Raw genomic sequence first — 26026 nt, forward strand, 5'->3', positions numbered from 1 at the left:
TGTATGTTAATACATAATTGTTTTACTAAACACAATTTTTTAATGTTATCAACCTTCTTCTATGATTCTTTAACTCTATAAGCCATACAACAACTATATAAAATTGTTGTTACAATTTTTCATTTAATGTTATCAACCTTCTTCCATGATTCTTTAACTCACTCTATAGCTCAAACAAAAGCCATATTAAATTGTTGTTGTTACTATTTACTATTTTTTTCCATTTATTATGTATAGAATAGAGGGCATTCACGATCATGGTTATCTATTTCTCTACATAAGATTTTTATTATTAACAATGATATTACCTAAGAAGAAAATGTTGATATTATATAAAATGATTATATTTTTATCACAAGTACTTTTATTATTTGTTAATAATATAATATCATCCACATAAATTAACAATAACAAAGCCTAATTTATTATATGCATACTTCCTTTATTCTTTATGGTTAAATAACTAATTTATATGTCTATAAGTCAAATAGAGGATGCACTCTTATTTCATTTATATTATACTCTTGATTTTAATGGTCCTTATAATTTTATCATTTATTGGACTCCTCAATTTTACAATGAACTTTTCATATAATTAAAAAGTAGTTTTTCACCACTCTACTTTAATTCCTACTTTCTCAATTATTTTTTTAAAGTTATTAGACAATGTATGATTCTTTTTATAAAAACTAAATAAGCTTTAATAAACATTTGTTTCTTCATTTTTTTTTCAAAAAATCGACAAGTTCTAAGATAGTCAATGGTTGAAATCTTAGGCCAAAAGAAACCCAAGAAAATTCCCTCATAATTTTCACATTATTAGTCCTTACCTACGCAAGATTCTAGCATCATGTTAAGTTGCATGTCAAATTGATCAACACTATGTAATTGTGCTTTGTACTAAACGAGTTTGTGATTCACATCTATATGAATGTGACATCCATTTAGTTGTATACACACATAATTTAAATATCATTTGAACAAGTCCTACCAAATTTACTACTTCGTAACTCAATTACAAGATTTTGGTTTTTATTAGGGGGAAATATAAATTGGAAAATTTTCCATACAAATATGAATACAATTGTGCTTTGTAAAATAATTTTATAGAATAATAATTTTATGTTAGCTTACATATATGAAAAAATTATACTAGCAATTGCACAAATGTTGCAAAGGAAACATCGTAAGTCGATAACATATAAGGAAAGAGCACAAATGAAGAGTAATGTGATATGTTATGCGATCTAAATATAACCCAATTTGAGTAAAAGAGAAATATTAATGGTTTTTCCATTCGGTAACCTTTTATAAAGGTCACATTTTTTTTATCAGTACTAAAAGCCTCCTTATGCCTTGTGTAAAAGGAAATTCCATAAGTGGATAGGAAATGGAAGATGAGAATAGATCAATACAAACTTATGCATTGGGAATCCTTAGGTTTGGTTTCAGAAAACTCAGTACTCAACCCAGATTTAGTATCACCCTGTCCAATCTCATTCTCTGCAACAAATTTGAGATCCAAGAGTCCACAATAGGATTTTTTTTTTCAAAAATTGATTTCACTTGCTTCTGATATCATATTGAGTAGAATGGAATTACCTAAACAATTTAAATCAACAAAGAACTATTTCAAAATACAATATCCATCACATACCTTGAAAGGAGAGAGACAATGTATGATAATTTAAGAAGCAAGCCCACATATCCCTAACAAAGACCCAATTTATGCTTGTTGGAGTTTAAAGATTCCAAGTTGCCAAGGTGAAATGAGCTCTAAGACAATTACAATAATTGGGTTTGGTCTCACTCATAAGAAAGTTAAAGATAACCGTAAACCCCATGAGGTCTAGACTACAAGTTACTTTAAGTTTTTGATCATTAAGGTTCTCCATTAAACTAAATGCTACTGAAATTCTATAGAGCATTTTTCCAACTTCATTTTCATGGCGATCCCACAATAATCTAGGAGCTATAGGAGCCTCGAACCAAATTATAAATGAAGTTGAAGAAGTCATGGAGGCTTACAAGAAAGTATAGAATATAAATGTTGGTATTAATGAAGCTATGGCACAGAACATGGTTTGATGAATAACTTAACAAGATATGAAAATATATAATATATACTAAAAGAATTAAGAGACATCAATCATGGATATTTTGATGAAATGTTATACAGGGATTCAAATAGGTGTAAATTAATAAGAGATGGAAATATATGATATATACTAAAAAAATTAAGAGACATCAATCATGGATCTTTTGATGAAATGTTATACAGGGACTCAAATAGGTGTAAATTAATTTTATTGCGAAATGATCCTCTTTTCAAGCAAAAATCTAATAAGATTATAGAAAATTCAATCAAGTTTTAAATAAATAAGAATTTTGACTTTCTATATGGTTAGATTTTAGGAGAACAATTTGCTACAAGATTAAATGAATCCATTTAAATATATAAATATTAAGTTTACAAAATTTTTGGTTGGCTGGAAACTGTGTACAAAATGAAGAAGACCCTACACAACTCCAATGTACTGTCAATTACTTGGTATCTTATGTCTCTCTAGAAAAGACAGTTTTCAGTAAATGCTCAAAATTTCAAGAAAAATAATAGAGGGACAAGTTATAGACCGAATTCCTAGTTCAGCTTATCCAATGTGATCATTAAATTGATGCAACATGCACAAAAGAATACCCATATTGACTTAAATAAACAACAAATCAACAAACACAGTAAATGCTCAAAATTTCAAGAACAAGAATAGAGGGACAAGTTGCAAACCACCCAATTGGCCCAATCAACAACTAAGGAAAAAGGAGTCAAAACCTCCAAGCTTTAAAAGGAGTGACTCCGAATTTCCGAGCCACTATTTTCTCATTCCCCGAGTTCATCCTATCAGAAGTGATCATTAAAATGACAAAAAATCCACAAAGGATATACCCATATTGACCTGAATTAGCAATATCCAGATGAATATTATATTGTAATCTAGATAAATATAGCAAACAAGACCAACATGATGACAAGAAAATAAGCAATAGTAATTGAAAGAAATTGTCTGTATCTAAAGCACAAATAGAGCTTGAGACCCATGATAAAACATGTGGGACAAATACAACATCTAAACCTACAATATTTTCTCTCAAGGTGGACGATAAGGTCAAGGATTGGCCCACATGATCCCTAGAGCTTTGCATCTACTAGTGAATGTCTTGATTAATAGCCCCACTAGGTACAAGCTTAGAACCATGTAAAAGGAAAAGAAACCATTCAACATTATGACGAGAAAGGATACTTGATAATAAATTCCCATCATATGATGATGCATCTTCTTCCTTAACCCTCGACCAAGCTCAAATAGGACGTCACCATGCAAACAACTTAAGGTCAAACTATCAAAATCAAACCATTTTGGATGTTGAGCGTTTGAATGTGGGTTAGAAAGATTGACTTTGAGAGCCTAGTTTCCCTCCCTTATCCAAAACAAAATTCACAGGTAGCCATGGTTTGATGACTAAGTTCACAAGAGATGAAAATATATGATATATACTAAATTATGAGACATCAATCATGGATTTTTTTATGAAATGCTATATAAGGATTCAAATATGTGTAATTTAACAAGAGATGAAAATATATGGTATATACTAAAAGAATTAAGCAACATCAATCATGGATCATTTAATGAAATTCTATACAGGGATTCAAATAGGTGAAAATTAATTTTGTTGATAAATAATCCTCTTTCCAAGCAAAAATCTAATAAGATTATAGAAAAGTCAATCAAGTTTTAAATAAATAAGAATTCTCACTTTCTATATGGCTAGATTTCAAGGGAATGATTTTCTACAAGATAAAATGACTTCATTCAAATATATAAATATTACGTTTATTAAACTACAACAAGTAGGTTGGAACATTGAACCATGAGTGATTCCAACCGCCCCAAATAGTTCTAGTCAGAAATTTATTAGAGAATGCTTACTCACTCAGAAATGGAAAAAAAACATCACCAAGTAGGTTGGAACATTGAACCATGAGTGATTCCAACCGCCCCAAATAGTTCTAGCCAGAAATTTATTACAAGTCTGCATGGTGACAACTAGTAAGAAAAGTTAACAAGTGAAAATATACTAATATGAAATAGAGATAACAAGTCAAAATATATGAAATATAAAAAAATCATTAAGTGACATCAACCATTCATCATTTAATGAAATGTAATCCACACAAGTTCACAATCACTATGGTGGATACTAAGAATATATTACTTGAGAAACAAACTTCAAACATTTCCTTATTTTTGCAGGATAAAACTCCAAATCGATAAACATGAACCACCACAATTATAGCTACTAAAATATTGAAATAATAAGATATGTGGACATTGGTTGGTTGGAAATTGTGTACACAATGAAGAAAACCCTACACAACTCCAACATTATGTCAATTACTTGGTATCTTTTGCCTCTCTAGAAAACACAATTTCTAATAAGCACTCAAAATTTCAAGAACATGAATAGAGGAACAAGTTATAAAACCATTTCCTAGTTTATCTTATCCAATGTCACCATTAAATTGATGCAACATGCACAAAGTAATACCCATATTGAATTAAATTAACAAAAAATCAATAAACATAGTAATGCTCAAAATTTCAAGAACAGGAATAGAGGGACAAGTTACAAGCCCATTTCCTGAGTTCATCCTATCTAATGTGATCATTAAACTGATGCAACATCCACAGAAGATATACCCATATTGACCTAAATTAGCAATATCCATTCGAATATTATATTGTACTCTAGATAAAGATAACAAATAGGACCAACATGATGAAAAGAAAATAAGCAATAGTAATTGAAAGAAATTTTTTGCATCTAGAGGGTACATATAATTGTCATAATGAAGTTTTAACAGTTATCTTCAAGTCTGAGGGCAAGGAAAATTTCTTGTAAGTACAAAGATATCAGAGCTACAACAGTTGATGAGTGTCATAAATAGATGATTCAAAAGACCTCAACAACTGCACGTAAGTAAATTGTTTACTTCCCTGGTGCACCATGCCAGGTTGATCATGAGAATCATTAGTTTGTGTTTCCGAGGACCTACACATCAGATCTATGGTGTCTTGAATATTATGTGAATTTGTAGCCTAAGAGCCTTTGAAACTGCTCCCCTGCAGCATACCAAATATATTTCCTCCAAATTTTCTTGTTTTTCCTTCATCATAAAAAGGTGGCTAACCTTGAAGGTCTTTATCCATATAATTCACAATAGTTTGAAGGAACCCACCTATTGTAATATTAGTAGAGGAATGGGGATACATTGTTAGTGTTGGGTGCAGGAATTGCGGTTAAGTAGACTCCTTCAACACTTAATTGTCAACCCAGGGGTTTCATAAACTTTGAGTCAAAGCACAAGAAATGCCAGAAATGATATGAAATTTTCCAAACTCTATTCCTACTTCCTTAATTACAATCTTGCAGAATTGAAAAGAAAATATCACCTGAAAATTTACACCAAGAAATTCTAGTGTTGGAATATGAAAGAAAGTACTTTTGTGAAGAAATAAATGAAAGGAACTTTCAAAATCTTATAAGAAATCCTGACTAATTGAAATGGAAATCTATGTCTATCTTCAGTATAGTTGTATGTCAGATTAATAATTGGACCCTTGAAGATGTTTGACTTCTTTATAGATCTTTCTCCCTGCACTGAGTTGTTATTCCTGTACTCCTAAAATATTCTTGCATTGGTACCATAACGAAGTTTATATGCTGGAAGTATATTTTACACTTGTACTAAAGATTTATGTCCTCATGTAGAGGCTCTAAGTTTTAGGACTAGAGCACTTTGTTCATGTATCGGGATATTGTTTCCTGTACCAGAACATAGATTCCTGCACCAAGTTCTCAAATTTCTTTCATAAAATAATAAAGAGTGTGTTAACTTAAGAAAATAATTTGCAAAGGTGAACAGAACTTTGAAATAGCTTTCACAAACAGAAAGATTCTTCAACCCAACTTAACTTCAAAATAAGAATTAACTTCTAAAGTCAAAGCACACTTTTCTTCAATCAAGGAACTCTTTCATGCAACTAAAGAAATCATCTAATTGTGACAACAAGCTTTATCCCTGTAATAGTTATTCACACAAATTCGATCTGCCTTTTTAATCTTCTTAATTCAGAAAGGTTCACTTTGAAATAATTAAATATGAATTTCTATCCTTTCCTTAAAAGTGTAAAGTACAGGTACAGATTAATTCGTTATAACAACATTCATTCCTTGATTACCAAAGCATATTCAATTCTGAATATCAAGAATACTTTTAAAAGATGAACACTCACTTGTAGAAACGCATCAAGATTCTTATGACAGAAAATAATGAAAGACTTTTGCTGTAATGAACCAAAGAAATCAAATTGTAGAACTGTAAATGCACTAGTGTAGGAATAATGTGCTTGCACAATCTAGGCAGAAATAATACCAAGCCTTGAAGAGAAAAATTATAAAAGGGTAAGATCAAACTTAGTTAAGCATACACACCATGGATCTGTCACACAATGGTTATAAATGAAATTGAACTTGAACTTTGTGAAAGAATGAAAGCATCTATTTAATTCACACCTTGCATTAAAATGAAATCAACACACCTTTAATGAGAAGGAAGAATGCCAGGGAGAATGAGATAGGTTAGCTGGGCCCTAGCCAACCAGCTCATTTCCCTATTTAGTAAACTTTGAAACTTAGCTCTCAACAACGCATAAACATATAATTAAAACACAAGAATGAAATAACATGACACAGTCCCTTTATATTAAATTTCAGAATCAGCGAATGTACATGGTGAAATCGAATCCAGCCTAGAATGAGGGCGATACTAGAAAAATTATAAAATACCACAATTACAGTAGCATTTTTATCGCTATCACTCGCTACCATTTTCTATATGAAACTTACATTATATATATATCCCTTCAGGCCTATGGCCGTAACAAAATTACATTTAGCATTACGATCTAAGCCTTTCGGCTGTAACAAAATAACAACAATATTACATGCTAAGTCTTTCGGCTATAGCAAAACACTAAACTTGATCATTCTGCCAACGACCTAATCTCTATCATGTCCCCGACATATCTCCACTCCAAGCCCAACTCAAGATGACTGTTCTGAACTAGATGTCTGCGTTAGGTAGTGAGCAGTCACGAAAGTTTAGGATTTGCTAGCAGTGCAGGAATCCTACCTGCACTTGACCATGCTAAAGAAATGATTAATATGTTCCTTACCAAATACTTTATGAAAGAATATATTAGTTGCAAATAATTTTAAAGGTATAAAATCTATAAAAATAATTAATTAAGCACATTTGTAACCCTTAAATATGAAATATAAAGCTAGTGTAGGAAAAGGCACGATTCTTGGAATAGTGAAGGAATAATGAGGTTATGAGGTTTCTAAGGTTATGAATTTGAAGTAAGGAAAGGGGTTAAAAATGAAGTAATTTAGCCTACCAACATCCTCCCCTCACTATGATGTTGTGGGTCCTCACCTAACCTTTACCTGCTGCAAAAAAAACCAAAACAAAGGAGCCTCCCTTCAATCTTGAACTTGTATGTTGATCCCTACATTCACTGTCTTTGCCTTCCTGCCTCGAGCCTTATTGAGTTTCTTGTTCACATTTTTAAGTCTTTTATAGCACTTTGAGGCTCGGAGTTTCCATATCTTGACTTGTCTTTTCTGCTCCTTCACTTCTCCTGGCTACTCTACATTCATTTTCTTTTGCACTGTATTCTTCTCTTTCATGGCTTGGTTTAATATCTCCAAGCCGTAAACATGCTTCTTGAGATCTTCTATCCTAAATATGCTGCTTGAGCTCTTCTATCCGAATATTCAGACAGAGGGTGGAGTTTTCTACTCCCAATTCCTCTGGTAGAGACTTCTCGGCAATGGATTCAAAACATGTGTTGACATCATCAGGGTCAAGGTTATCCTGGATACTCAGTTCCTACATTTCAATATCGTCAAGGATTTCAACACCCGAAGTTTCAATGTCACTAAGGGTCTCAGTACCCTGCAAATTCACCTTACTAGGGGTTTTAGTACCCAGAATTTAAAAATTATCAAGGGCTTCAGTGCCCAGAACTTTAATATTATCAAGGGCCTCAGTACCCTGCACATTAACATTACCATGGGTTTCAGTACCCAGAACTTCAAAATTATCTAAGGCTTTAGTTCCCTGCACCCTATCATCCATCTGACCCTCTACCGATCTTTCCTTGCACTTGGCATCATTTTTCTCTTCTTCATCTTACCAAAGAGGACTCTCAAGGGTGTGTTGTCTTCCTTCTCCACATAGTCTTCGTCGACCACTATAGCGGCCTCCACCTCAACAAGGACCAAGAGGTTATTGTTACCTAGTGAAGCAAGTGGTGAGTCGTCCAATAGTATTGGGGAGGTCGACTGAACATGACCCACCCTTGAAGAGGCAGTCCTTCTCTTGGCCGATCTCCTGGTCTCGGTAGGGTGCGGGGTCAGGGTTTCTGATTTTCCTTCCTTTCTTGCACTCTTCTTCTTGGTCGACTTCCCTACACCTCATCCCTGAAACTCCTTCAGAAATTCTTCCTAGGTCATGTTTTTAACCTCTAGTTCCTTCTTGATTAAAATTGCGATCAACCCATGGTGGTATAACTTGTATGCAACCTGGCTTGACTTCCCTCTTTGAACACCTTTCGACATTTTCTCTAAGCTCCTGAGCAAATAATAAGGAAAATTAATGATCTTACTAGACTCAAAATGCAAGAGAAATCATATGTGATACAGGAAGGTTAGTGAATAACAACCCTCGCAGGTAAGAAACTTCTGCAATACATAAAGGAGGTCCTTCCATTTTCTAATCATAGCATTATGCTGGAGACCATTCTTCCAGTCCACCTTTTGCTTTGGTTTGACCACGAATTGGCGCCACAACTTCTTCTCAATCTTCTCCTTCTTAAACCATTGTTCTCCCACTGCTGCTAAACCTGTAGCCTGAGATATGGACTCCTCTGTGACTGCAAATTCCAACGAACCCACCTTGGCTCGGCTTCCATCAAAATTCCGGGCGAATGCTAGTGCCACGGTTAAGTTGAATTTATCAATTTTTTTTAGAAACGAGAGGAACCCGGATTCCTGCAATATTACAAGATTGTTTCTATACTCAGCTATTTTCTCCATCTCCTTCACAGACCGTGGTTCAAACCTTACAAGCACCATTTCTCTGTTTGAATTCACCCAATATATATCTAAAACTTTGGAAGAGTATTACAATATAAATAACTAAAAATGATTCTCGAGCTATACATTCGCCGCTATATTGGCCACTTCCCAAATGGTCATTCTCCATCATTAAGATTACACTCCTGGGATAGATGTGAATACGAATTGGTTCAAGTACAGGTAGGCGATGATGATTGGGAAAGGCGACAGTTTAGATAATGATTCAATGTAATGGTCATGCGAGGTCAGATATGAGGTAAGGCCATCATTGATAGGTGATGAGTCTTTCAAGAAGAGGTAAGTATTGGATTTTGGGAGAATCATACCATCCCACATTTACTTCATGATCTCACATAAGGTGTACTCAGTACTCATTAAAAAGATGATATTTCATAACCTAAAATATCTTTGTACTTAAATGATTTCTTCCTGATATAGTAAATGAAAAAATAAAGTGTTAACCATAATACAAATTATTGAATGCCATGATCTATAGGTGGTGTAGTCATTCTACCTGTACAAAAATTTACGAAACAAATATAAGCTTTTCAGTACACATTTTTTGCGCTAGGTGTTCCTGCACCAGAACATGTGTTTTCATAACTGGCTGCGCTCAACAGTGTAGATTCTTGTACTGAATGTGCCTGCACTAAACATGCTTGCACTGAACATGCCTTCACTTAAACATGCATGCACTGAACATGCCTACACTTGAACATGCCTGCACTAAACATGCTTGCACTCGAACACACATTCCTGCACGATGGATATTTGTAGCGTATCTGGAAAGAGAAAGGGAACCAAATATTTTTTGATAAGATATAATTCATAGGCTGGATTTGAAAAATTTGTTGAATATACAAGTGAGGTTTTATTCGCCATTCTTTGGTGTTGATATATGCCTTCCAATTTGATTTGTGAGTTCACATCAAATCCTGCAATCAATCCATGAGGGAAAAAAAGAAGTGCAAAAAAGGGTAGATTTCAGAATGGGAAGGAAATTACAACAGGGAATTCAAGACTGAGGCCACCAAGAGGGAGAAATGGAAAAGGGATTTTGGGGAAAAAATTTCAAGGGAAAAAGAGGGAAATATGAAATCAGATAGGGAAAGTTTCTTTGAAGAAAGGGATGGTAAACTTCATGGGATAAAAAGAAGAAAATAAAGGGATTTTTTTTACAAAAATGGGAATAGAAGAAGGGAAGAATTTCACCTAAAATCTGCCTGTATAGTGTTGATCCAAAAAGTAAATGCAGTGGGAATTGAGTGTTTCTTGGATAAAAAATTTCATGCTAGCTATCCCAAACTTGGATAAGGGCTTGGTTCCTGCACTTGAACCTGCTTCTTCTTGGTGACAGTCAACACATCTAAAGATCAAGCAACATTCCCATTTTATTAGAATTTGATCTTCCTGCCAGCAAGCTAGTTTTCAGGTTGATCCTTCTATAATCATGTCAGTAAAACTGATTTTCACAATCACAGGAAAATATTTTTTTCTTTACCACTTTTTTTTTTTGGATTTTCTTTAAACTTCATTTCAAGAGAGAAGAAATCAAATCACAATAGGTTGGCATAGCCACCTACCAACTGAAGTTCAGATTGATGTTGCAATTGTTGCATGAAATCTTCCTTTGTGATGAGCTGAAAGTATGCTTTAAGCCTATGCCCATTCACAAAGAAAAACTGAATTTCGCCCATCGATAGTTTTTACTTCTACAACCCCATTGTTGAAAACTTGAATTACCTCATACAGTGCCATCCAATGAGTATGGAACTTCCATTTAAATTGTTTAAATCTAGAGTCATAAAGAAGTACCCAATCACCTGGCTGGAATTGTTTCTTCCTGATAATTTTTTCATGCCACTTCTTGCGTTGAAGCTGCACCAAATACTATGTTGAACAACATCCCTATGAAATTAATCCAACTCATTTAACTACAATAGATGCTATTGTTGTGCTTCCGAGAGATCTAGACCCAATTGAACTGCAGTTCTGAAAGTCTTTATTTGAAATTTCCATGAAAAAGGACTTGTTTTCCGTACACCAGCTCATATGGTGTATGCCCCATGCTATTCCTCCAAGTGGTTCAATAAGCCCATAAGGCTTCAAGCAATCAGCTAGCCCAATCCTTCCTGTGCATGTTTACTATTTTGGTGAGGATGGATTTGATCACCTTGTTTGTAGATTCCACCTGGCCATTTGCTTGCGGGTGGTACGGTGTAGATTTCCTGTGCCGAATTTTGTATTGATTCATGACTTCCTGTACCAAGTTAGAAACAAACTACGGTCCATTGTCAGAAAAAATTTATCTAAGAACACCAAATCTAGTAAAAAATTCATTAAATATAAAATAAACAACAAATTTCTCAGTGGAAAAAGAAACAGCTTTAGCCTCTACCCATTTAGTAACGAAATCAATACAAACCAATATATGCTTTTTATTTAGAGATGTGGGGTTTATGGGTCCTATGAAATCAATAACCCATTTTTCAAAGGGCTCAATCATCACTTGAGGACATAAAGGCATTTCATTGGCTTGAATAGGTTGACCCATCCGTTGACAACAATCACAACGCCTAACATATTACTTGGCATCCTTAAACAAGGAAGGCAAAAAAGTCAGTGTGTAAAATTTTATATGCAGTTCATTTATCAGCTAAGTGGCCACCGCAAGGTTCATCATGGGTAGATTTTGAGATATCAAAAATTTCTTCCTCTCTCTCAGATCTACGAATAACAAAATCTGTTCCAGTGTAAAAAATGTTTCCCAGTATCCAAGAATATGAAGAAATTTTCTGAATGATATTCCGGTTTTCACGAGTAGATAAGTGAGGTGGTGTTTTTCTGGTGAATAAATAGTTATTAATGTCAGAAAAGCATGGGGATTTTGCTGACATAGAAAAAATATGTTCGTTAAGGAAATCATCATCAATGGGAATTACTTCACCAGGATATTTAATCTAGAAAGATAATCAGCTACAACATTAGACTTTCTTGGTCTATCAATAATTGTAACATTGAAATCCTGTAATAAAAGAAACCACCTAGTCACTCTATCGCTAGTTAAAGGTTTATTCATTAAAAACTTTATAGCAGAGTGATCAGTATGCACATAACATTCATATCCTATAATGTAATGTCTGAATTTATTAATAGCAAAAATAACGGCTAAAAATTCTTTCTCAATCATTGTATAGTTAAATTCGGCAGGTGACAAATTTTTATTGATGTAATAAATAGCATAGGATTGTTTATTCTCCTCTTGTCCTAAATCTGTGCCAATGGTAGTGTCTGAGGCATCAGAGGAAATGTGAAATGGCAGGGACCAGTTTGGTCCTCTCAAAACTAGTGCATGTACTAATTTTTCCTTCAATGTCTCAAACGATTGTTGGCAAGTTGTGGACCAGGAGAATTCACTATCCTTAGCTAATAATAAAAAAAGGGGGTAGCAATCTTGGAAAAATTCTCAATGAATCTCTGGTAATAACCAGCATATCCTAGGAAACCTCTCACTTCCCTTTGTGTTTTGGGTGTAGGCAGGCAAATAATAACTTCAACTTTAGCAGGGTCTACCTAGATACCTTTGTCAGAAACCAAATGACCAAGAACCACTCCTACTTTGCACATTAATCTACATTTTTTATCACTCAAAGCAAGATGAGCCTCTTGGCAACGTAAAATCACTTTTTCTATATTTTTAAGAGATTCATCAAATGAGTTAACAAACACATAAAAATCATCCATATAAATCTCAACACATTCAAGATCAACAAAAATAACCAACACAGCCCTTTGAAAGGTGGTGGGTGCATTACACAACCCACAAGGAAGCACTCGATAAGAAAATGTACCCCAAGGGCATGTAAGGGTAGTTTATGATCTGGATTTGGTTATACCCACTAAAGCCATCTAAAAATTAAAAGTACTTTTTACTGGCAAGGGTATCTAGCACATGATCGATGAAAGGAAGGGGAAAGTAATCCTTGAGAGTGGCTTTGTTTAATTCTTGGTAATCAATGCAAATACGCCATCTCCCATCTTTCTTAGGGACTATCACTAATGGAGAGACCCACTGACTGTCAGAAATGGGATAGATGAAATTAGCGTCTAAGAGTTTTTGTAATTCCTCTTTAACAATATCTCTTAGCATGGGATTCATTCATCTCTGGGGTTGTTGGACAGGTCGGGCTCCCTCTTGAATATAGATATGATGAGTACAAGTCTCAGGAGGAATGTCTTTCATGTCTTCGTAACTCCAAGTGAATGCATCCAGGTGATCTCGCAACAAGGTAACAAGCTGCTCTTGCTGAGATGAATCCAAGTCTGAGCTAATGTGTAAATATTTGCCTGGACTAATTTCAACAAGAGTGGTCTCAGGCTCAAGAGTATAGGAAGATTATGCCACAGTATGGGATAAGGAAGGTTGGGAATCATAATTTTCTTGAAAATCTAGACTAAAGATCTGATGAAGTGTGTCAAAGTTAGGCATAGTGTCTAAATTGTTCAAGAAATCTCGTAATTCACCATCCTGGGTAGACTCGGTATGATGATGAATCAAAGAAATAGATTGGATCTCCTCATCACTCCTATCATAATCTAACTAACCATAAAGTGTCGTTAAGTTCCTGAATAGATCTACTAGGTGCATATAAGGTGACCTTTTACCTAGAGTCTCCATGTGAAATGTACATATCAACGGAGCGACATCCAATATAAGCATCGGTTGTGGTAAGCCATGGTCATCCCAGAATCAAAGGATGTCCTCCCACTGGATTCTTTGGCTAAAGCATAATGAAATACGCGAGGTATTCCCATGAATCTACTGAGACAACCACATCATCCAATACTCCATCGGGCTGGATTTTAGATTTGTCTGCAAGTTCAAGCACGGTGGGTGTAGGACAAATATGGCCCAACCCAAATTGTTCCATGGTTTTCCTGGTCATAACATTGATGGTTGCCCCTAGGTCTATTAATACATTAGAGACAAAGATATCAACTATCTGGAAAGAAACAATTGGGTTTCCAAGATCTGTGTATTTCTCCATTGATATGCATCATGTCATCAACTCAGCTGCTCTACCAACAAATTGAATGGTCTGAGGTTCTACTCTCTTCCTCCCTGGATTTTTAAGACATAACTCCCTAATGATCTTTGTGCAAATGGGAATTTCTCTAATAGCCTGAAGTAAAGGAACCTTTATGCAAAGATTCCTTAACTCTGAAGCCAGAGTGGACTCGAGGTCACTCTTCTCCATAGCCAACCTCTCTGGATAGGGGGGCTAGTTTGAAGAAGATGGTGAATATGAAGGTACAAGAATGGGCTGAATGGTGACATTGTTTTTCGAATGATCATGAGTTGCCTCCTCATTTTTCTCCTTAATGATCACCGTGGATTGTTTTTATTTTTTGGTTTAACTACCCTTCCCGATCTCAATTGAAGCTCATTTATCCCAACCGGCAGGGTTCGATAGGTAGGAGAAGGGATGGTCCAACCGAATGAATAAGTTGTACTGCCTTATTATTAAGATTCGGTACCAGTTGAGAAGGTAGTCGAGGTGGTCTAAATGGTGGTGAAAAAAGCAACGGGGGCATTGGTTGACTCTGTTGAGGTAGAGAGGGAAAAGATGGCTGTGACATATGGTGTGGTGCATATGAAGGAGGATATGATGGTATATGAGCAGGATAGGAATGGTATGAATGGTTTGGTCCTCTCCATCCTTGTTGCCAAGGTTGAGAGGACTATCCATGGTGAAAATGGTTTTCGTGCTGCCAATGTTGAGAGTGATTATTATTATTGTGATAGGAATGTGGAGGTGCATTATAATCATAAAAATGCGGTTTAGGAACCATACCTGCACTTACCTGTGGCCAGTTCCTTCACTCTCCCATGGAATGTAATGGCTCAAGTTCAGAATGCTCTCCTTCAAATACAAATTTTAATCTAGGTACAGATGGGAATTCCTTGGTGGCATGGTTCTCTGCACATATCACACATTTATTAGCTCTTTTTATATCAACAGGACACTCTCTTAAAGGATGTTTTTTCCTACATTTTGGACAAAAAATAGATAATGACTCTTGTTCTTTTTCTAGTTTTTGCTGAAATTTCAAAGAGACTATTTGTTTGCTAACAATATTCATTATTTCAATTTTCATATTGTCCAATTTATTCTCCAAGCAACCAATCATAACATATGTAGGTCCTAGTTTGTTAGTTCTGCTTCGACCTCCTCAAGTGGATCTAGATTGATTTCGTGAGAAATTCCTTGACAAGTCACAAATTTGTTCAAAAGTTTTCTGAGAAATATCTCCTTGTGCTAACAAATTCAAATTATGTATATAATCCTCAGTAAGACCTTCTAGGAACAAGGTTTGAATGGTACTTAAATCAAATTTGTGTTTGGACCTTTGGAGTATATACAAAAATCTCTCTAAGTAGTCCTCCAAAGTCTCATCATCACCTTGTACAATGGTGAAGATATTTTCATGCATTTCTCTATTTTTACAATATTCCTGATATTTATTCAAAAACACTCTCTTCATTTGTTCCCAAGAACTTACAGTGTTTCCTCCTAGTCCCATGAAACAGCGCAAGGTTGAATCCTTGAGAGTTGCAGGAAGTAATTTTAATTTATGGGCATCAAAAGATAATTATAGCTCCTACATAGAATATTAAACTCAAAAAGGAATGAATCTGAGTCTTCGTGCACCTTACCATGAAAATTTGGAAGAGATGAAGGTGAAATATTCTTCATTTTCACATTCGCTTCAAAGTTCACTATTGGAAATCCAAAAGTGGACTGTTCTTCATTTACCTGATTCTCGCCAGTCCCCTCTGCATGGTCTTTATGATCATCCATTGTTGTGCCTCCAATCGAAAAATTTCCAAAATATGAAGGTTGAATATTGCTGAATTGGACTTTCCGATCACTGTTCACCTCCTTCTTCCCCTTATCGGGTGCGTCACACCTAAATCACTATTTCTAGAATCCAAGTGGACCATTCCGGCGTGATGAGTCTGGGTCTGCTTGGACTTTCTACTTGCAAAAGAAGGTCCAATATGAGAAGAGTTTTCAGATTTTTCAGTGTTTCATTGACCCTTATTGGGCTTCAAACCCCTACCTTTCTTAGGCATTCATTTTAAAAATCAAATCCAAAAAAATCAAAATTCAAATGTTGTAAAGAAAATAATCTATCAATTGCTGCAAAGAATAAAAAAATTCAACACTCATAAAATCCTTAAAACAATAGAAGCATACTGTAGAAAAAATAATAGTAGACTTACCCTTATTGCAGAAAACAGAAAGTTCTTACCAATTTCAAATCGCCTCCTCGGCAACGACGCCAAAATGTTGGGTGTAGGAATTGCGGTTAAGCAAACTCCTTCAACACTTAATTGTCAACCCGAGGGTTTTGTAAACTTAGAGGTGAAGCACAGGAAATGCTAGAAATGATATGAAATTTTCCTAACTCTATTCCTACTTCCTTAATTACAATCTTGCAGAATCGAAAAGAAAATATCACTTGGCAATTTACACCAAAGAAATTCTAGTGCTGGAATATGAAAGAAAGTACTTTTGCAAAGAAATAAATGAAAGGAACTTTCAAACTCTTGTAAGCAATCATCACTAATAGAAATTGAAATATATGTCTATATTTAGTATAGTTGTATGTCAGATTAATAATTGGACCCTTGAAGATGTCTGGCTTCTTTATAGATCTTTCTCCCTGCACTGTGTTGTTATTCCTATAATCTTGCAATATTATTACACCAGTACTGGAACAAAGCTTATATGTTGGAAGTATATTTTACTGAAGATTTATGTCCTCATGTAGGGGCTCTAAGTCTCAGGACTAGAGCACTATGTTCCTGTATCAGGATATCGATTCATATATTAGAACAGAGATTCCTGCACTAAGTTTTCAAATTTCTTTCATAAAAGAATAAAGAGTGTGTTAACTTAAGGAAATAATTTGCAAAGGTGAACAAAACTTTGAAATAGCTTTCACAAATAGAAATATTCTTCAACCCAACTTAAATTCAAAATAAGAATTAACTTCTAAAGTCAAAGCACACTTTTCTTCAATCAAGGAACTCTTTCATGCAACTAAAGAAATCATCTAATTGTGACAGCAGGCTTTATCCCTGTAATAGTTATTCACACAAATCCAATATTCCTTTTAACCTTCTTAATTCAGAAAGGTTCACTTTGAAATAATTAAATATGAAGTTCGATCCTTTCCTTAAAAGTGTAAAGTGCAGGTACAGATTAATGTGTTATAACAACATTCATTCCTTAATTACCAAAGCATATTTAATTCAGAATATCAAGAATACTTCTAAAATATGAACACTCACTTGCAGAAACGCATGATGATTCTTATGACAGAAAAGAATGAAAGACTTTTGTTGTAATGAACCAAAGAAATCAAATTTGATAACAATAAATGCACTAGTGCAATAATAACGTGCTTACATGATCTAGGCATAAATAATACCAAGCCTTGAAGAGAAAAATTACAAAAGGGTAAGATCAAACTTGGTTAAGCATGCACACCATGAATCTGTCACACAATGGTTATAAATGAAATCGAACCCGAACTTTGTGAAAGAATGAAAGCATCTATTTAAGTCACACCTTGCATTAAAACGAAATAAACACACCTTTAACAAGAAAGAAGAATGCGAGGCAGAACGAGCTAGGTTGGTTTGGCCCTAGCCAACCAGCTCATTTCCCATTTAGGAAACTTGGAAACTCAGCTCTCAACAACGCATCAACATAGAAGTAAAACACATGATTGAAATAACATGGCATAGTCTCTTTATATTAAATTTTAGAATCAGCAAATGTACATGGTGAAATCGAATCCAACCCAGAACAAGGGTGATACCAGCAAAATTACAAAATACCACAGTTACAGTAGCATTGTTATAGCTATCACTCACCAACATTTTCTATCTAAATCCTACATTACGTATATCCCTTCAGGCCTACGGCCATAACAAAATTACATGTAGTGTTACAATCTAAGCCTTTCGGTTGTAATGAAATAACAACAATATTACATGCTAATATTTTTGGATGTAACAAAACACTAAACTTTAGAATTCAGCCAATGACCTAATCGCTATCATATCCTTGACTTATCTCTGCTCTGAACCCAACTTGAGATGACCGATTCTGAATGAGATGTTCACATTAGGTAGTGAGTTGTCACGAAAGTTTAGGATTCGCCAGCAGTGCAGGAATCCTACCTACACTCAACCATGCTAAAGAAATGATTAATAATTTTCTTACCAAATACTTTAGGAAAGAAGATATTAGTTGCGAAGAATATTAAAGGTATAAAATATATAAAAATAATTAATTAAGCACATTTGTAACCCTTAAATATGAAATATAAAGCTAGTGCAGGAAAAGGCACGACTCTTGGAATACTGCTGGAATAAGAAGGTTGTGAGGTGAGGTTTAAGGTTATGAATTTAAAGTAGGAAAGGGTTTAAAAATGAAACAATTTAGCCTACCAATAGTTAGTAACTTGTCTTCTGCAAAAAGACAAAAGTTGTGTTGTACTCATTGCATCAATGTTGCTTGGGCCATAATAAGTTGATCATATAGCATAAGATGATCCATTGTGAGACATGATCATGTGGTCATATTGAATGAAGCTGATCATGAGGACATTGAGCCCCCAAATTAAATTGACATAAGACAGAGAGAACATTTAGAGTCTGATACTAATGATAAAACATGTGGGATAGATATAACATCTAAACCTACAATATTTTATCTCAAGTAGGACGATAAGGTCAAGTATAGACCACACGATCCCTGGATATTTGCCTGTACTGGTCAATGTTTTAATTAATAGCTCCACCAGGTACAGTCTTAGAACCCTGTAAAAGGAAAAGAAACCTTTCATCATTATGACGGAAAATGATACTTGCTGATAAATTCCCATCATATGATGATTCATCCTCTTCCTTAACCCTCAGCCAAGCTCCTTTTCCATATCCTCCAAGTTTGAAATCAATCGAATTCTCCTCCAAGTTTGAAGCTATCTGTGGATGCATGAAAGGTGATCTAGCCATCAAGATGCTGCTAAGTCACATGTCATCTATTTAAAGAAGAAACAAATGTCAATTTGCAGAATCTATCTTCAAATCAACAACAAGTGCAAGATAATTACAGTTTTAATCCTCACATTAGTTTGGAAGGGGTAATGAAGAACATAAGAACAAATCAGTTGAGTTAATCTAGACATTTGAAGTTGATGCTCACGTTGCAGCAATGAGATTCTCTATAAAAAGGGAAGTTGTATATAAAATTCTACGAACAGTGGAAATGGTTGGGACAATGTATTTCTTTGCATGATTTTTTCTTCAAACAAATCAGAGTTTGGTTATTGTGGAATTGCATCGCTCCCAAACAACACAGGTCTAACTACAAGGGCACATCCACTCTGGAATGTAGCCAGGGGGTCTCAATTACATTCAAAGAAAATTTTACAAAGTAACCCATTCCTCAAAGAAGAAAGTCTCTTGAAAGTTGAAAGTGGTGACGATTTTCTCATGTTCTGTGATAGCCAAAAGGTTAATATTGCACTAGAACCTTCATAGTTATCTAGTATATAACTAATATATGAGTTAAACATCAAGAAAAACCAGATCTAATAAAAAATATAAGATAAAGCATCAACAAAATGATGTTCTCACTCACAAATAGAATTGTAAATGGGAATTTGACAAGAACATCATTATAATAGATATCAACCAACATATATAAACAAGAATTGTGTGATGTTATATAAACATAAATAAATAAAAGAGTTTTCCTGCTCATATAGTACTTTTAGTTCAACATCAACCAGACTGATTGGAAGACTTTTTAGTGTGACAAAAAAACAGGAAACCAGATAAAAAGTTTATGAATATAATCTCTTCTTAAATGTTTTGATGACACACAAAAAATTAAAGACCATGAAAATTTGTGAGACATGAAAATTTGTGAGTTGGCTATGAATCAAGAGTTTCATTTTCCATTAACATAAGGGTTTGATTCAACTATCTGAACTGAAAAAAAATGATCAAGGAACTAGATAAACTGCACTAGAAAATGACATCATCTACCAATCTTGGTTTCTCTACAGTACCATAGAAGGTGGAAGCAAATCTTGCAGATTTCATCGTTGGTGAATAAGGTTGGGGGTTCCTATGCAACTGGTTGTGGCCAACTAGAAGTCTCCAACAACTCTCCTTTCCTTCATCAAACTTAGATAATTTATGAAACTTGCATACAAGTCGAAGGACTTCATGCAACGAATTCTAGAAGATATAACCATCCATGTCAACTAACAATCATTGTTAGAATATTATATATTACGGAGCAATGGAACACATAATCATTGTTAGAATATTATATATTACGGAGCAATGGAACACATAAAATATTGCAGAAATATAAACATAGAAAACGCACAAAACAAGAGAGACACAAATATACGTGGTTCACCTAGTTTGGGCTATGTCCACCCCGAACAGCCAGTCCTTCCTTTCTATTATCCAGCAAAATGAAGAGACACAACCTATAGCAAATCCACTGTAATATCCTCTGTTTTCTCTCACAGTCTCACCTCTCTGTTTCTCGCTCACAGAATACACATCTATTACACAGCCTCAAATACAATGCCCTCATAAAAAGAGAGGTTGCCTTCTAGGAAAAAACCCTAAACTAAACATAAGTTCTACTATCAGATCATCCGCCTAATGAACGGCCCAGATTGACTAGAAATTACTATACTTTTACAAGGAAATTTTACAGCTGTTTTTAGCTTCGGGGGCGCTGCCCCCGAAACCCCTCGCCAGGGGGGGGGCTCCCAAAGGTCGCAGCTGCGCCCCCCGGACCCCCCCTGCAGTGAATATTTTACGGGCGGCATTGCCGCCCCCATTTCGAACTGGGGTCCAATGTGGCGATACCTTTGAATATAGAAGATAATCAGGCTCCACACCCAACAATCTCCCACTTGGAGACTGATTGTAGCAACTCCACTGCTGCTCCATTTGCTAGACAATGACTCCTCTTTGGACCTGGCTGTTTCTCATCTTCATCATCATCCTTGAAGACCAATTGAAACTGAGCATGTTCTCAGTTTCTCCCTGGTTACAACTTTTGTTACAATATCTGCAGGATTCTGGTTAGTGTGTATCTTTTCCAGCTTCAACTCTCCATCTTCCAACACTGATCGTATGAAATGGTACTTGAGCTGTATGTGTTTAGTCCTGGAATGAAATGCTGAGTTCTTTGCAAGATGAATGGCACTTTGGCTATCACTGTATAATGTGCCCATATCATGCTCCTTACCCAATTCACCCATAAACCTTTGTAACCAAATCATTTCTTTACTAGCCTCTATAGCAGCAACATACTCTGCTTCTGTTGTTGAAAGTGCAACAACACTTTGGATTTTTGAAACCCAACTGACAGCTATTCCACCAACAGTAAATACATATCCTATAGTGCTCCTCCTGTTATCTCTGTCACCTGCCATATCTGCATCAACATATCCCTGTAGGGAAATGTTTGAACCACCAAAGCATAATGCTTGATTTGTGGTACCTTTCAAATATCTGAGAATCCATTTCACTGCCATCCAATGTTCCTTTCCTGGATTGTTCATGTACCTGCTTACAACTCCCACTGCATGTGCAATATCAGGCCTTGTGCAGACCATTGCATACGTTAAGCTTCCAACTGCTGATGCATATGGAACTTTAGACATATAATTCATGTCTTCTTGGGTCTTTGGGCACATTTCTTTACTAAGTTTGAAATGGCTAGCAAAAGGTGTACTAACTAGTTTTGCATTGTGCATTTTGAATCTTTTCAACACCTTTTGTATGTACTCATTTTGAGACAATGTTAATTTGCGATTTTTCATGTCTCTAGTTATTCTCATACCAAGGATTTGTTTTGCAGCTCCCAAATCCTTCATTGCAAATGAATTTGCCAATTTTCTTTTGAGCACATTTATTTCTTGCATGTTAGATCCTGCAACAAGCATGTCCTCTACATACAATAGCAATATAATATAGCTTCCATCATTTTTCTTTTTCAGATAAACACAATGATCAGAGTGACATCTAGTATAACCTTGTTCAGACATAAAATTGTCAAATTTTAGATACCACTGCCTTGGAGCCTGTTTTAAGCCATACAAGCTCTTCTTCAACCTGCACACTAGTTTCTCCTTCCCTTTCACTTCATATCCTTGTGGCTACTGCATATATATCTCTTCCTCCAAATCCCCATGGAGAAAGGTTGTCTTTACATCTAATTGCTCAAGATGAAAATCTTCAACTACCACTAGACTTAAAATAGTTATGATTGAAGTCATTTTAACAACAGGAGAAAATATTTCATCAAAATCAATACCTTTCTTCTATGCAAACCCCTTCACCACAAGTATAGCTTTGTACCTCTTTTTTCCTCCATCTTCTTCCTTTAGCTTGTAAACCCATTTATTCTACAATGTAGTTTTACCTGCAGGCAACCTGACTAAGTCCCAAGTCTGGTTATGCATTAAGGAGTCCATCTCTTCTTCCATAGCTACCTCCCGCTTCTTCCTGCTTTCAACCTGCATTGCTTCTTCATAACATTTGGGTTCACCGGAATCAGTCAACAATAAATAATATAATGAAGGAGAGTATCGTTCAGGGGGTCTACTTACCCTGGTAGATCTTTTGACACCGCTTTCAGGTGTTTGGGGGTGCCTGTTGCTGTTGTGGTGGTTGCTGTTGTTGTGGTTGTTGATATTATTTTCAGGCACCTTTACTTTTTCAGTGATTTCATCAAGAACTGCGTATTCCTTGTTTTCTTTTTCTTGTTTCTTTTCCTGCAACTGATTCTTATACAAGACCTTTTCATTGAATATTACATCTCTGCTCCTAATGATTTTGTGATTTTTCATAATCATATAAGCGATAACCAAAATCATTAACACCATATCCAATAAAGGTACATTTCTTTGACTTTGCCTCAAGCTTTGTTCTATTTTCTTTATCAATATGGACAAAGGCCCACAACCAAAGGCTTTAAAAAAGAGTAGTTTACCTTTTTACCTGTCCATGCTTCCTCCGGAACACCACCATCCAAGGAACTTGAAGGCCTCTCTTTATTAGATAAACAACAATATCTACAGCATCTGCCCAAAACTATAAAGGCAATCCTGCATGCAATCTCATACACCTTGCACGCTCCATGATTGTTCTGTTCATCCTTTCTGACACACCATTTTCTTGTGGTGTACTTGGAACTGTCTTCTCTATGTGAATTCCATGCTCTGAACAATACCTATCAAACTCTTTGCTGCAATATTCACCTCCATTATCTAATTTAAGACACTTCAATTTCTTTCCTATCTCAATCTCAACCAAAGCTTTCCATTTCTTGAAAGTATCAAATACATTAGATTTATTCTTGATACAATAAATCTAAGTTTTTCTAATTGCATCATCAATAAAAGTAACATAATAACGAGAGCCACCAAGAGATGATACCTGAGCAGGTCCCCATACATATGTATGCACAAGCTCTAATTTTTCATTCTTCTTTTCTTTCCCAACTCTGAAAAATCTAACTCTCTTCTGTTTTCCATAAATGCAATTCTCACAGAAGTCCAAATCAACATTCTTCAAACCCGGAAACAAATTCCTTGAGTGAAGAATCTTCATCCATTTTTCACTCATGTGTCCGAGTCTAGCCTATGATGCCATAATGCTGCATCTGCTCCTTTGGAAGTTAAAGCATTAACAGAGTTTGAAATACCAGCATTAAATAACAATGTACCAATTTTTTCGCCTTTTTTTTATTACCAGGGCTCCTTTGGTGACCTTCCAAGCTTTATCTGTGAAAGTTGTCACACAACCTTCACCACCTAACTGCCCTGTTGAAATAAAATTTTTCTTTAGATCTGGAACATGCCTTACCTCCTTTAGTAGCCATTGGTTTCCTTTCTGCTATTTTACAAACCTACCCATTCCAACAATTTTACAGGGTTTATCATCACCCAAATGAACTTGTCCAAAATCTCCTTGAACATAGTCATGAAAGTATTTCTTATCAGGTGTGGCATGGAATGAGGCCCTGAATCTACCACCCACGAATCAGTAATATTTTCGAAAGAAAGAATCAAAGCATCTTGTAACACCTCACCTGTCACATTTGCTTCATGATTGTTTTCTTGTTGTGAATCTCCTTCTTTTCCCTTCCGAGATCTACAGTCTTTCTTTAGGTGTCCTTTCTTTCCACATTTCCAGCACACTATCCCCGATCTGGACTTGGATCTGCCTTTCCTTGATTTACTGCGATATCCTGAGCTCTTTCCTCTTTCCATTTTTCTTCCCCTAGACTCTGCACTCAAAGCATTTCCCGATGTCTCACTGGAGCTTTTTTGTCACATTTCCTCGCTAAGGATAGCACTGACAACATCATCAAACTTTAAAGTACTAGATCCAGACACAGAGTTACTAATGGCCATTACTAAACCATTCCAACTTTCTCGCAATGAGCACAAGAATAACAGAGCTCTAACTTCATCATCGAAGTTTACCCCTATAGAACATAACTAACTTGTAACAGTATTAAAATCATTTAAATGATCTGCAACAGTTCCACCTTCCAACATCTTCATATTAAATAACCATTTCATAAGAAATACCTTGTTTGAGGCCGAGGGTTTTTCATATAGTTTCTCCAATGTCTTAATCAAACCCTCTGTCGTTGTTTCCTTCGAAATGTTGAAGGCGACCGACGCTGCAAGGCACAACCGTATTGTTCCGAGTGCCTTTCTATCGAGAAGGTTCCATTCTTCATCTTTCATACCCGCCGGCATCTTTGCTTTTCCGCCCAATGGTAAGTATAGATCTTTCTGATAAATATAATCTTCCATCTGCATCTTCCACAGTGAGAAGTTTTGGCCATTAAATTTCTCAACCCTAAACTTACCATCTTCCGCCATTGCTCCCACTCGAATGAGGAACCCTTCTTTCCTGCGAGTTTATCAGCCAAATAGACCTTCAGCTCTGATACCAGTTGTTAGAATATTATATATTATGGAGCAATGGAACATATAAAATATTTCAGAAATATAAACACAGAAAACGCACAAAACAAGAGAGACACAGATATACATGGTTCAACCAGTTTGGGCTATGTCCACCCCAAACATCACAGTCCTTCCTTTCTATTATTCAGCAAAATGAAGAGACACAGCGTACAACAAATCCACTGTAATATCCTCTGTTTTCTCTCACTGTCTCACCTCTCTATTTCTCGCTCACAGAATACACATCTATTACACAGCCTCAAATACAATGCCCTCATACAAAGAGATGGGTTGCCTTCTAAGGCAAAAAACCCTAAACTAAACATAAGTTCTACCGTTAGATCATCCACCTAATGAACGGCCCAGATTGACTAGAAACTACTATACTTTTACAAGGCAATTTTACAGCTGTTTTTAGCTTCGTGGGCGCTGCCCCTAAAACCCCACGTGAGGGGGGGGGGGGGGGGGGCTCCCAAAGGTCGCAGATGTCCCCCTGGACCCCCCCTGCAGCGAATATTTTACGGGCGGCGTTGCCGCCCCCATTTTGAACTGGGGTCCAATGTGGCGATACCTTTGAATATAGGAGATAATCAGGCTCCACACCCAACAATCACTTCTAAGATATAGCAAGATAGTATCATGGAATAATGGA

General features: G+C 35.6%; 1 pseudogene; it reads right to left on the bottom strand.

Moving 5' to 3' along the window:
• Positions 1 to 4979: 4979 nt before the first annotated feature.
• On the bottom strand, positions 4980 to 22911 carry LOC149152082 (uncharacterized; annotated as a pseudogene).
• Between the last annotated feature and the right edge of the window lie 3115 nt (positions 22912 to 26026).

Source organism: Pinus tabuliformis, chromosome 9, assembly GCF_031772625.1.
Source record: "Pinus tabuliformis cultivar Carrire ecotype Pingquan chromosome 9, CPIR1, whole genome shotgun sequence".
Lineage (NCBI taxonomy): Eukaryota > Viridiplantae > Streptophyta > Pinopsida > Pinales > Pinaceae > Pinus > Pinus tabuliformis.